At 43.5% G+C, this 13,103-nt stretch overlaps 1 protein-coding gene across 20 annotated transcripts in view; it reads left to right on the top strand.

Moving 5' to 3' along the window:
- Nucleotides 1-13,103, top strand: part of NUMB (NUMB endocytic adaptor protein) — a 126,563-nt gene that overhangs the window by 55,302 nt on the left and 58,158 nt on the right. The window lies entirely within an intron of this gene.

Below are 13,103 nucleotides of genomic sequence, written 5' to 3'. Positions count from 1 at the left end.
GTTGGGTGCAGCCTCACCGCTGACTCTGTGTTCGGGGGTGGGGGAGGGGAATCTCCTATCTCTATGCAGCCAGTGGCCTGTACTCCCTAGTGCCATGGTGGAGCCTCCACATTTGACAAATAAAATTTGCAGAATTTTGCAAAATTTTTAAATAGTGTGCAAAAATTTTAATTTTGGGGGGCAGAATTCCTTCAGGATTATCTAATGCATTTCCTGATAGTTCTCTGACCAAAACTTGTGAAGTGCCCCTTCTTTTCTTGTAAATTTTGCTTGCAGTATTCTTATTCATTTAAACTTTATCTGCCAAAAAAAAGTATTCAAAAGTTATAGGAAAGAATGTAAATGAATAATAATTTATACAAGATTCTAGGATTGTCACTCTGAAGCCTAGAATGTCTGAGTCAATGTGAAGCGTTGGAAATAGGTCCAAATGATGATGAAAGCACTTTTTGATTTAGACTATTACCAGATTCAGTCACTGGGATTTGCAGTTTATTACCATCCAATTGTTAAGTTCTTGGACATTTTTTGGCTTGTTTACACTTTACATATTGCACCCATATGACAGTAGTGGCTTTCACCTAAACTTAGATACTCAGCCCTTGTGCCCCACTTACTCATTTTTCTGATGTATATCCTGAAACAAAAGTGGGGTAGGGTTAAGGGAAATACCTTTGAATTGTCTCCAGTTTCTCTGCTACACATTTCATAATTTAAAATTTAATTTAGTTTAAACAGATGGTTTCCTACAACCTGAGTACATTTCTGAATGGATTTAAGAAAAACCTGAACTCACTATAAATCCTCTATAGATTTTAATATTAAAGACACAAATCCCTAATTATTTTATATAGCTGAACCTCATTATTGAATCATTGAACTCTCCTCAAAAGGGACCTTAATACAGAATGCGTCTATTCAATTATTCATAGTCTCGTATTACTCACACTTAGGAAGTTTGATCCAAATCTGCTCTAGTAGAAGTTGATGAAGACTCAAGCTTTGCTTGATTTGCATCTCTCTTTAACAAACACCTAGAATGCTCTCCCTGAGCTAGTGTATAAACCACTCCTAATTCCTACTCAGGTTCCATTTTAAATATGCCTAGAAGTAGTCAGTCAACTAATAATGGCTAGATGGGGGCCAGCTAAGGATGATTATACAACTAACATTAGTTTGGCTTGTGTATCATCCTTCTCTCTCTTCATTTATTGGCTTGTGTCTTCAGGACATGGACTATCTTACTATATACAGTAAAAGCTGTGTTATTCGGCACTTTATCAATCAGAAATCTCTGTTAACTGGCATTTCTGAGATCTCCCAATACAAATATTCAGTCTAGTAACCGGGACTACTATACCGCACAGGAGGTTATGCAATTGCATATTCTGCACCCTGCTTTTATGCAAAAGAGGCAGAAGACAAGTAAGCAAGCTAATATCAGGGATTTATTCAAAAAAGCAGCTTTGAGGGTGTGTCATAGGGTCATTACAGATTCAGCCCAATCTCCTTCACCTTCTACATCTACAATGATAATTGATGTTGATAATGATGACCCTGAGGCACTGCAAGATCCTGAAGTGCCTTCTGAATCATCAAAGATTAAATTATGTTCGGTATAGTTTTAGTGTTAAGTGTATTTTTAGTGATCTGGGTGTACGCCATGCGCTTCCTGTAGTGATATGTAGTGTCATAAGATAACCTACTGTATAGAAAACCTTACCTGTATATACCTAAGGGCTTCAAGAAACCAGCTACTCTGCAGTACAATACTACTAGATTGTTGAGTACCTGTATACTATTTTATACTGTATTCATTTTATTGTATTTCATTGGTAAGTACAACTCTTAGTTAACCAGAATTTTTGACTAACTGGCACCCCTCATTCCCCCAACATGCCGAATAACAAAGCTTTTATTGTATTGGGAAGTACAGTACTAAGCTCACTGTGGCTGATTCAGTAATACACGTGGATGACTATATTTTTACAAAAAATAAACCTGCATTGATATAACTCTACACTCTTGTAGGAAAGAATTCTTAAGAACCAGAGGGCCTGGTTCTGATCTGGCACCACAGTAAATTTGGAGTAATTCTCTCAAGTCAATGGAGTTACAAAATGTAAAGCCAAGTCTTGACTCTTGTGTAGATATATAAAAGTAAATGATCTTGAGTTTTGCCCCTTCTGGAAAATATTGCAGCATGTCTTGGATTCTAAATTTTCTCTCATTAAAGGGAACCCAAAGTAGGTATTCTTGTAGAGAACTGATTTGGAATGAGGATTTCTGAGATTTGAATATTTAACTTCCCCATGTCCATGTAGCCAATTCTGCATGTGGTATCGCAACACTGCAAGAATTGAGTCCCAAGAATACTTTTAAAATATTTTCTGAATAAGCTCTTACAAAATGGGAAATGACTGCCTAGGAAGGATTACTGTAGAAAGGGATCTGGGAGTTATAGTGGATCACAAGCTAAATGAATCAACAATGTAACACTGTTGTAAAAAGAAAAAAAAAGTGAACATCATTCTGGGATGTATTAGCAGGAGTGTTGTAAGTAAGACACAAGAAGTAATTCTTCCATTCTACTTTGCATTGATAGGGTCTCAACTGGAGTATTATGTCCATTTCTGGGTGCCACTTGGCACCCAGGAATGATGTGGACAAATTGGAGAAAGATCAGAGGAGAGCAATAAAAATGATTAACGATCTAGAAAACATGACCTGTGGGGAAAGATTGAAAAAACTGGGTTTGTTTAATCTGGAGAAGAGACGATTGAGAGGGACATAGGCGTTTTCAAGTACATAAAATGTTGCAAGGAGGAAGGTGAAAAATTGTTCTTATTAACCTCGGAGGATGGAAAAGAAGCAATTGGCTTAAATTGCAGCAAGGGTGGTTTAGGTTGGACATTAGGAATAACTTCCTAACTGTCAGGGTAGCTAAGCACTGGAACAAATTGCCTATGTGGGTTGTGGGATCTCAGTCAGCAAAGGTTTTTAAGAACAGGTTAGACAAACACTCATCAAGGATGGTCTAGTTCAGAGGTGGGCAAACTACAGCCCGGGGCCACATCTGGCCTGCGGGACCCTCCTGCCCGGCCCCTGAGCTCCTGGCCTGGGAAGCTAGCCCCCGTCCCCTCCCCCCTTTTCCTTCTCCCCCGTAGCCTCAGGTCACTGCGTGGCTGGCGCAGTACTCTGGGCGGTGGGGCTGCGAGCTCTTGCCGGGCAGCGCAGCTGCAGAGACACGGCCTGACCCAGTGCTCTGTCCTGCACGGTGGCATCGCTGGCTACAGCCGGGCGGAGTGGGTGCCTGTCCTGCTGTTCTGGGTGGTGGGCGGTAGTGCCGCTAGCCATGGTGCTCCAGGCAGCGCGGTAAGGGGGCAGGGAGCGGGGAGGTTGGATAGAGGGTAGGGGAGTTCAGGGTGGTGGTCAGGGGGCGGGGGTGTGGATGGGGTCAGGCTGGTCAGAGGGCGGGGAACAGAGGTGTTGAATGGGGGCAGGGGTGTAGGGGGCAGTCAGGATGGGGGGGTTGGATGGGGTGGCGGGGGGTAGGGGTTATGGGGGGGGGCGGTCAGTTAGTCTCACTGTGTAAATACGTTTTTCTTTCAGTTCACTGAAACCACCACATTCCAAATTTGGTTGGAATGGGTTACCTTCTAAAACACATTAGAACACTCCAGACTGTGTGGATTTGTGCCAGTGAGCTCTCACTTAGGATAGAGCTCCAGCAAGACCTTGGATGATCATTTCATTTCTGAAGCAAATGCTCAAACTGAAAAATGTTGACCTGACAAGCAGTGCGAGGACATAGGAGGGAGGCATGCTTTGATGGACGTCATGTCTTGCAGCAAAGCTGCTGAGTAACCTGCGTTTTTTTGTGGGGCAGGCTTGCTGTTTTGGGGGAAAAAAATATCTCCCCATTATCAAAAGCTTTTTGTGAAGTTTGAAAATACAGAGTAACTTCATTTGGTCAAAAAAAGTGGAGAGTAAAATTTTACATGGGATTTAAGATTAATGACTTCTAAAAATTCATTAGATTGAGCCTCTGAGGAGCAAAGAACTTGTCACACTGAGTAAAGTTTTTGTATTCTGTACAAAAAGCTACTAAGGCCTTGTCTACACTAGACACTACAATGCTACTTTTTTGTGGCAAAACTTGTCTGTTTTGCCAACAAAATAAAACCTCCTTGATGAGAGGCATAGACTAGGGTTACCATTCGTCCGGATTTACCCGGACATGTCCTCCTTTTTGTGCTAAAAATAGCGTCCGGGGGGAATTTGTAAAGCACTCACAATGTCCGGGATTTCCCCCCCGCAGAGCAGAGCGAGCGGCTGGGAGGGCTGCAGGGAAGTCCCGGGCTGGACTCAGGAGCAGCTGTAGAGGAGCCGGATCCGCCCTGCATTCAGAGCCGGCAGCTCCCTTGCAGCCCAGTCCGGCAGCACTGTGCAGGGCCAGACCGGGTTTTGTTGTGCAGGGCCAGGGACCGGGTTTTGTTGTGCTGGGGAGCTCAGCCACGTGTCCGGCTCGGCTGCACAGAGCCCAACACTCTGTTCTGAGCAGCAGGGTAAGGAGGTCAGGGGGCAGGAAGGTTCTGGAGGTGGCAGTCAAGAAACGGGGGGGGGGCTTTTTGGGGGGAGTGGAGAAAGTTTTGGGCAGTCAGGGTACAGGTAGGGGGTAGGGTCCTGGGGGGCAGTTGGGGGGGGTCTTAGGAGGGGGCAGTTAGGGGACAAGGAACAGGGAGTCTTAGGTAGGGGGTGGGGTTCTGGAGGGCAGTTAGGAGCAGGGGTCCCAGGAGGGGGCAGTCAGGGGACAAGGAGCAGGGGGGGAGTGTTTGGGAGTTCTGGGGGGGGCTGTCAGGTGGCAGGGGTGGGGAGATGGATCGGAGCAGTCAGGGGACAGGGAGCAGAGGGGTTTAGATGGGTTGGGAGTTCTGTGGGGGGGCTGTCAGGGGGTGGGGAGTGGTTGGATGGGGCGTGGGAGTCCCAGGGGTCTGTCTGGGGGTGGGGGTGTGGATAAGGGTTGGGGCAGTCAGGGGACAAGAGGCAGGGAGGCTTAGATAGGGAGTGGAGTCCTGGGGGGCAGTTAGGGGCAGGGGTCCCAGGAGGGGGCAGTCAGGGGACAAGGAACGGGGGGAGGGTTGGGGGTTCTGGGGGAAGTGGGAGGGGCAGGGGCGGGGCTAGGGCGGGGCTAGGGTGGGGCTCCTCCCGTCCTCTTTTTTTCTTGCTGAAATATGGTAACCCTAGCATAGACCTTTTTGTGGCAAAGTTAAAGCAACAAAGTGTCAGTGTAGTTGCTGTCATTTGTTGTGTCGATGTGACTGGCCTCCCCCAGTATCCCACAATGCCTGCTGTGACAGCTCTGCTCACTGTTTTGAACTCTGCTGCCCTGCAGGCATGCACCTCTTCCCTTTCAAAGCTCCAGGACCCTTTGACATTCCTCTGCATGGAGAGCTCATATGCTGAACATGCCTGCAGGAAAAAAGCAACATGCTCTCCTGCCTGGAGCACAGGGGAGGGGTGGATCATTGGTTTGTGGACTGAGGAGGATATGGGTACTAGGAACACAGTGGCAGGCAGGCAGGGTGGCCTACTGCTGCGGGGGCAGGGGTGGGGGGGGGAGAAGAGAAGGAGACTGCTGTGTTGTGCAGAGCCAGGGAGGGAGGTGGGGGCTAATGTGTGTGTAGCTGTAGGGGTGACCCCCTCCCCCTGCCTCAAGATTGGTTGGTTGGTTCTAGTTGCTGTCTGAACTTTGAGTGTCAGCTAGGGTGACCAGACAGCAAGTGTGAAAAATCGGGACGGGGTGGGGGGTAATAGGATCCTATATAAGAGAGAGACCCAAAAATCAGGACATCTGGTCACCCTAGTGTCAGCATGCTCAGCTCTCTCTCTCCTCCCCCTTCAGTTGAAAAATGTCTGGTAATCTAGTAGGATGCCTGTGGAACTGAGAAACCTGCATCATGTGATGCTGTACCTGCCCCATGAGGCATTGCAAACCCTTCCCAAAGTACCCTGCGACCAGTTGCACAGTGGGATAGCTATCCACAGTTAGGGTTACCATACGTCCGGTTTTTCCCGGACATGTCCGGCTTTTTGGTAATCAAACCCCCGTCCGGGGGGAATTTCCAAAAAGCCGAACATGTCTGGGGAAAAATACTCCCTGGCCTACCTTAGAGCGGGCGCAGGGTCCAGAGGCATGGGGGCTGCCCAAAGCCCGAGCGCTACCGGCTTCACGGTTTGCCGGGCAGCCTCCAGACCCTGCGCCTCCGGCTGGGTGCTTCCCCTCCCGGGCTCCAGCTGTGCTGGGGAAGCACCGGCCGGGGGCGCAGGGTCTGGGGGCTGCCCGGCAAACCGTGAAGCTGGTAGCGTTCGGGCAGCCCTTTTCGCATGGCTGGGAGGGAGGAGGGGGAATGCGGGGTGCTCAGCGGAGGGAGCGGAGTTAGGGCGGGGACTTTGGGGAAGGGGCAGAGTTGGGGCAGGGAAAGGGCGGAGTTGGGGCTGGGGTGGGAAAGGGGCGGGGCCAGGGCCCTGTGGAGTGTCCTCTTTTTTTTTTTTTTTTTTAAATATGGTAACCCTACCCACAGTGCACTGCTCTGTCTCAATGCAAGAGCTGCTTGTGTGGGTGCACTCTGCCGACACAAGGAGCATAGTTTGGACATGCAACAGCACTTTAATTAAAGCGGTTGTGGTATGTTGGTCTAACTATTGTCTACAAAACTCTGTAGAGTAGACAAGGCCTGAATGTTAAGATTGGATAGGAAGCTCTTAAAGTGAGATCACAGTAAATAACTATGTAAAAATGGCATTATGGGTCTTTTGATTTCTCTCAGTGATTGATATCCAAATTAAATGTGCTTAATTTACATATAAAAAGTGGGTTTAATCAATGTTGTTAACTTGTGTGCTTTGATTTTGAGGCTTGCCATATTTGGTGATTTTTCTTAAAGTCCAAATTCCTGGAATCCTGTGGTTGGGAGCAGTGGCGTAGCCAGGGTTGCAGCCGAGGAGGAGCGGCGGAGAAAAAAGGCGCTGGTCCTTCGGTGGCATTTCGGCGGCCCTGCGCATGCGTTAAAATGCCGCCAAAAGATGGAGTGGCGCATGCGCAGGGCCACCCCACTTCCCCATCCGGAGCGCTGTCTGGGGCACCGAGACCCCTGGCCACGCTCTCTCAGGGCTGGAGTCGTGGCCGGAGCGCCGGGAGCCCGCGGCCCCGTTCCGCCGGCCGGAGCGCCGGGAGGCGGGAGCCAACCCGCGGCCCCGTTCCGCCAGCCGGGCTGGCCGGAGTGCCGGGAGCCAGCCCGCAGCCCCGTTCCGCAGCTGCCACTTTTGGGGAATATGGTCAGGGGAAGCGGCCGCTTCCCCTGAACCCCACTAGCTACTGGTTGGGAGTGTCTCTTCTTCCATTGTAATATACCTATCTCCCTTACAGCTTTAGAGAAGAGCAGAACAACATTACCTGAACACACCCTAAAGACCTAAACTAAAAAGCAAATAAAAAGAACACAATTTATTTTTGTTTTGATTTTTTTTTAAACCAGTCTCATGATTTTTTTTAGCATCATCAATCATCACATTTAAATGTGGGATTGGCAAACTGCCAACTCTGCCAGCTCAATCTGAGGCTAATCCACACAGGTTCAATTTATAGAGCTATACTGGTATAGTTATAATAACGTAAGAATGGTCAGGCTGGGTCAGACCAATGATCCATCTAGCCTAGTATCCTGTTTTCCAACAATGGCTGGTGTCAGATGCTTAAGAGAAAATGAACAGAACAGGGCACTTCATCAAGTGATATACCCCAGCTTCTAGTAGTCAGTTGTTTAGGGGCTCCTAGAGCATGATGTTGCATCCCTGACCATCTTGGCTAATAGCCATTGATGGACCCACCTATCCTCTATGAACTTCTGATTTCTTTTTTGAACCCAGTTGTACTTTTGGCCTTCACAGTATCCCTTGGCCAAAATTCCACAGGTTGACTGTGCATTGTGTGAAGAAGTACTTATGTTTGTTTTAAACCTGCTGCCTGTTAATTTCATTAGATGACCCCTGGTTCATATTATAAGAAGGGGTAAATTACACTTCCTTATTCACTTTCTCCATACCATTTATGATTCATAGACCTGTCATCTTTTCCAAGTTGAACAGTCCCAGTCTTTTTAATCCTGCTTCATATGGAAGCTTTTCCATACCCGTAATTGTTTTTGTTGCCCTCCTCTGTACGTTTTCTAGTTCTAATATCTTTTTTTTTGAACCGATGCAACCAGACCTGCATGCACTATTCAAGGTATGGGTGCACAACAGATTTATATAGTAGCATTATGATGATTTTCTGTCGTCTTATCTATCTCCTTCCTAAAGGTTCCTAACATAATTTTTTTTGAATGCCATTGCACTTTAAGGAGATGTTTCCTGTGTGTTAGTAGAGCCCCTTAGTGTAGATCCAGAGTATGCTAACAGAAAGGTTTTGTTCCCTGGACAACATCAGTTATGCTGACAGAAGCACTCCTTTGTTGGCATAGCTACAGTGGGTGTTTTGCTGGCATAGCTATGTCAGCTTTTATATAGTTTTTTCACACCCTGACTGTTATAGCCATGCATACAAAACTTTCTGTAGTGTAGACATGGCCTGGTTCTTGATTCATGCTAAGTTGTTTCCATCTTTTCACATTAATAATGGTTCTGCAGGCCAAATTATGCCATTTGTGGCACCTATACAACACCATTGCCTTCAATGGGTCTACGTAATTGAAATTTAATAAACAATTCTGATTCATGAGATGAAATAAAATTTGAGCTTATTCTCCCTGGCTTTGTAAGGTGAAGGAGTTAGGGGTAGTAAAGACTTCGATTACAGAAGTTACCACACTTTGTTCTCCCTTATCCTTTTGTGTATTCAGTGCTGCTCTGAAAAGTAATTATTTTAAAGTGGCACTTTTTTAATTAGTCAGGAAATGTTAAGTTTTCATGGACATCCTTAACTCTCTCGTCTGCATTTGATTTCCTATTTCTCATGCACATGTGACTTTTTTACCAGATCAAACTTTCAGTGGGTCAAATGGGAGATTTTTATTGTAGAATTTATTATTGGTTTGCTGTTCAGCTCACGTGGGGCTGTATCATAATCCCAGGAAAGATGTTTAATAAGGCATGTATGGTTCTTGCCCACTCAATCCTTTTTGTGTTCTGATACCTTTAGAAAAGGATTCTGTTATAAAATAGTCATATATCCCTCTTCTAAATTCAGTGTCTAGTTAAGGGACACTCTTTAAACATGGGCTGTTCATTTCTGAAAAATTAGATCCGTCTCATTTATCTGGCTAAAAGATAAGGCCTTCAGTTGGAAAGGGAAGTTTGATCTGTCAGCATTCCATGCATGCATAATTGCAACCAAGCAAGAACACTTCTTACTGCTTCCCAAAAGGCTAAGCAAAGGTCAGAGGTAAGTTTTACATCCATTTTAGAATAATATAAACTGCTAATTAAAACCAAATTACTTTTTAACATTTGATGGGTCTGGCAGCTTCCATAGCACACTGTATAACAGGGGTCGGCAACCTTTCAGAAGTGGTGTGCCGAGTCTTCATTTATTCACTCTAATTTAAGGTTTCACGTTCCAGTAATACATTTTAATGATTTTAGAAGGTCTCTTTCTATAAGTCTATAATATATAACTAAACTATTGTTGTATGTAAAGTAAATAAGGATTTTAAAATGTTTAAGAAGCTTCATTTAAAATTAAATTAAAATGCAGAGCCTTCCGGACCGGTGTCCAGGACCCAGGCAGTGTGAGTGCCACTGAAAATCAGCTCGCGTGCAGCAGGTTACCTAGCCCTGCTGTATAGCTAGCTATTTGTCTGGGAAAATATTTGAGGTATATTTCAGGCTGAGCATATAAAGCAAGGGGATTGCTTCTCTAATAATTCCCTCTTAGAGATGGGAGTGAGTCATACAGGACCATATGTCACTGGGTTTGCAAAAATAGTGGAATCTGATAATTTGGGACGTTGTTTCAGAATAGTAATTTCTGCTTCCATCCCCGTTTCCCCCCCCCAACCCAAATGAAAAGCAAAAGTACTTTACTATTTCAAAGCCAAATACAAAACATACTAAAAGAGTTGATCCAGATTTGTTAAACCAATATACTATTAAAATGGAGAGAAGGGCAAATGCTTTGACATCTTAGAGCAGAAAGTTTGCCCCAGTATGTACATTATTGGATTTTAATTTGGTAATGAAAGGGTAAATGGGTTGGAAAGTCCTGTAATGTACAATGTGGTTAGTCATACTGTGATGCGTAAGTAGGACTGCTGTGCTTTAGTGAGTGAGTGCTCATATGGTGCATCCTTCCATTTCCATCAGTGTGACAGAGCTGGATTTAATTAGATTTTACAATATCCAAGCCTCCAAAAAGAATAAACTGATTCAAAACAAAGCTCTGCACTGAAAAGCATACAAAAAGAGAATGATTTTGGTATAAAAAGCAAGGACCGATTCTTTCACACAATTCTTGCACTGGAGAATAATTGCAGTGATGCTGATAAAATGTAATTGTAATAAGGATTCACTTTCCCAGTAGATCTGGGGAAGGAATAGTGTCAGTTTTTCCCACACTAAACTCCATTACGGACTCAGCTTAAGAACCACTATGTATCACAACCGTGTTTAAGAGTGATTTAAGTGCTTTTGTAAAGGGGAAAAACAGTTTAGCAGCCCAATGTGACTGGAGGCAAACTAACCCTGTTATAACATTTTCTTGAGCCTATATCTGTCTCTTACGGGGAAAAAAAGTTTTATTAAACCCCTTAAACTGTGGAGATTCTGAAATTGTATTGAAAAGCAAATAGTTCTGAAATGATTAAATTGACCACTTTTTTACTTTTTATACATATATTTATTTAAAACAAGCTTTTTATTGTTTTGCCTTTAGTATTTTGACACAAGGAAGTGGCTTGTGTTACAAAAAATCTCCCATTTGTGATGAACAGAGATATACTGTCATGAACCAAGTCTTTTTAAATTAATACTCTAGTAATATTAAAGCAGCGACAATAAACTTTAGGTTCTGTAAGAGACTATGTAGCACGCTTTGGTTGTTGCTTCACCTCATAAGCTCTTTGTAGATTAAAATGTGAAGTCTGGAAAACCAGAAATACATGCATATTTTTTCATATGTTTACTTATTCTGCAATATTGATTGCATACTAAAATTCTGAAAGCTTTGTGGAGTCAAAATATCATTTCCATGAAACTTGAGATATCAAATATTGGCCACACCTTATTACAGGCAAAAACACAGACCACAAGGCTTATGTTGGGATGCAAATCTTCCTAACAATGTAGAAGAGTGTGTCTCAAGTGTTTATTTCCCTTATAAATCAGTTACACAACCACCCTTGCCAGATTCTCAGTGAGATTGCAACAGTTTGTATCTCCTCTTGGCTCAGAAATGTCAGATGACTTTGAAAGAAAGCAGCAAAAAGTACTTATTTCCAAACTTCTATCTTACACCTAACATTGAGTATCTCCGGCACAAAGCGTATTATAGACAGAATAATGGAGAATGATTGTTGCTCCAACTCTTATTTAGATTTTAATTTCTGGGCAGCGTACCTGTCACTCTGTGCTAGAGATGGTGTATGATAATTTAGCTATGAAAAAAGGTCCAGTTGCATTATTTATTTACTGGGCATGGGCATGACTTAAAATAGGTGTAGCCAAAACTGCAGTTGTTTTTTTCTTGACTTGCTTTAAAGAGAGACCTATCATAAAATGTGCACTGACTTGCAATGTAAAGTGGAGGCTAGACTAGTTATGCAGTTCTAGAAGAATCTTTTCAATAAAAACTGTTTTTTAAACCTTGTTTTTTCCATTATTTGAAACTTGTTTACTTTAGGAGTCAGACAGATGAGTGAATCTGACCTATTTTTTTTCAAGGGGCTTATACTTGAAAAGGCTGTCTTCCCTTGCAAAACAGGAGGATTGCACAGGGAGTTCCTCTCACATGATCTTCCTAATTACTTTTCTATTGGCTAAAGACTTCAATGGTGCTTTGTGCCTTTATATGAACTGTTTGTTTTTTGATCAAAGGGAGCTGGAAAGCATTCAGTATTTATTTAATCCATGGATGGGGCAATGGGTGGTACCAAGCACCCTGAACAGTTTCACAAACCATATCCACGATCCAAGACTGGTCTAAAACCGATCATATCCCTTTCCAGTCCAAGTGGAAAAAGTGCTATTTGTATGTGGCTTGACTACCCCTGGTTCACGTTAGAATTCATAAGATTAAATCTTCATCAGATTTGTGGTTGGCTGTGTAGTCCTTCAGATTGAGAATTTAACTAGTAGCTCTCTGAATGAGGAAACTTGTACTGCTGCTAATTTAAACTTTAGTAAAATTTAAAAGTAGTTTCAGGTGCCCACACCAGTCCTGCCAGAGTCCCTCTGCCAACTTTTTCATTTTTATAGTTGCCTTTGGAGATTTTTCCTCTTCTCTGTTGCTGTGTGAAAGACCTAGGCAAAGGGGAAACTTACAGGCTAACTGACAGTACATAACAGTGAAACTGACTATACGTCAAGTGCACAAAATAAAATTAAATAAAGAATTTTTAAATTGGCTCATCTTCTTGGATAACTTTTGAACTTAACCTCTGGTTAGTTTGTAGAAATTTGGGATTTAGTGGGGAGCTGGTCTGTGTTTGTTTATTTTATGGGGTAATCACCTTGATTTTTAAGAATAATTTCTTTCTCTGCCCTACTTTCTCATTATTTCTGCAGTGGGCAGAGTCATCTACACACTGAACTGTACCTCTTGTAATAGTTCCTCTGTTAAGACTGATTTTTATAAAGCACAAGTCCTAAGTCAAGTGGTTCTGCTTCCCTCAAAGCTTTCAGCTTTTTGTAACAAATTGCAATACATTTTTGTGCATTAAACTTGGAAGTTTTCCATTTTGGCTCTTAAATAGAACTCTAAATTTTATATTGTTTAACTTCTCCATAGTCCCCTATAGTGGCCCAGAGAAATGGGATACTTCCTTCTTCCAGCAGGTGGAAATTGGCTGATTTCATGTTTTTATGAAACTCTGAAAATGTAAAATACT

This window comes from Chrysemys picta, chromosome 4 (genome assembly GCF_011386835.1).
Source record: "Chrysemys picta bellii isolate R12L10 chromosome 4, ASM1138683v2, whole genome shotgun sequence".
Classification (NCBI taxonomy): Eukaryota; Metazoa; Chordata; order Testudines; family Emydidae; genus Chrysemys; species Chrysemys picta.
The sequence above is the reverse complement of the archived record's forward strand: the minus strand, read 5'-3'. Positions and strand labels throughout refer to the sequence as shown.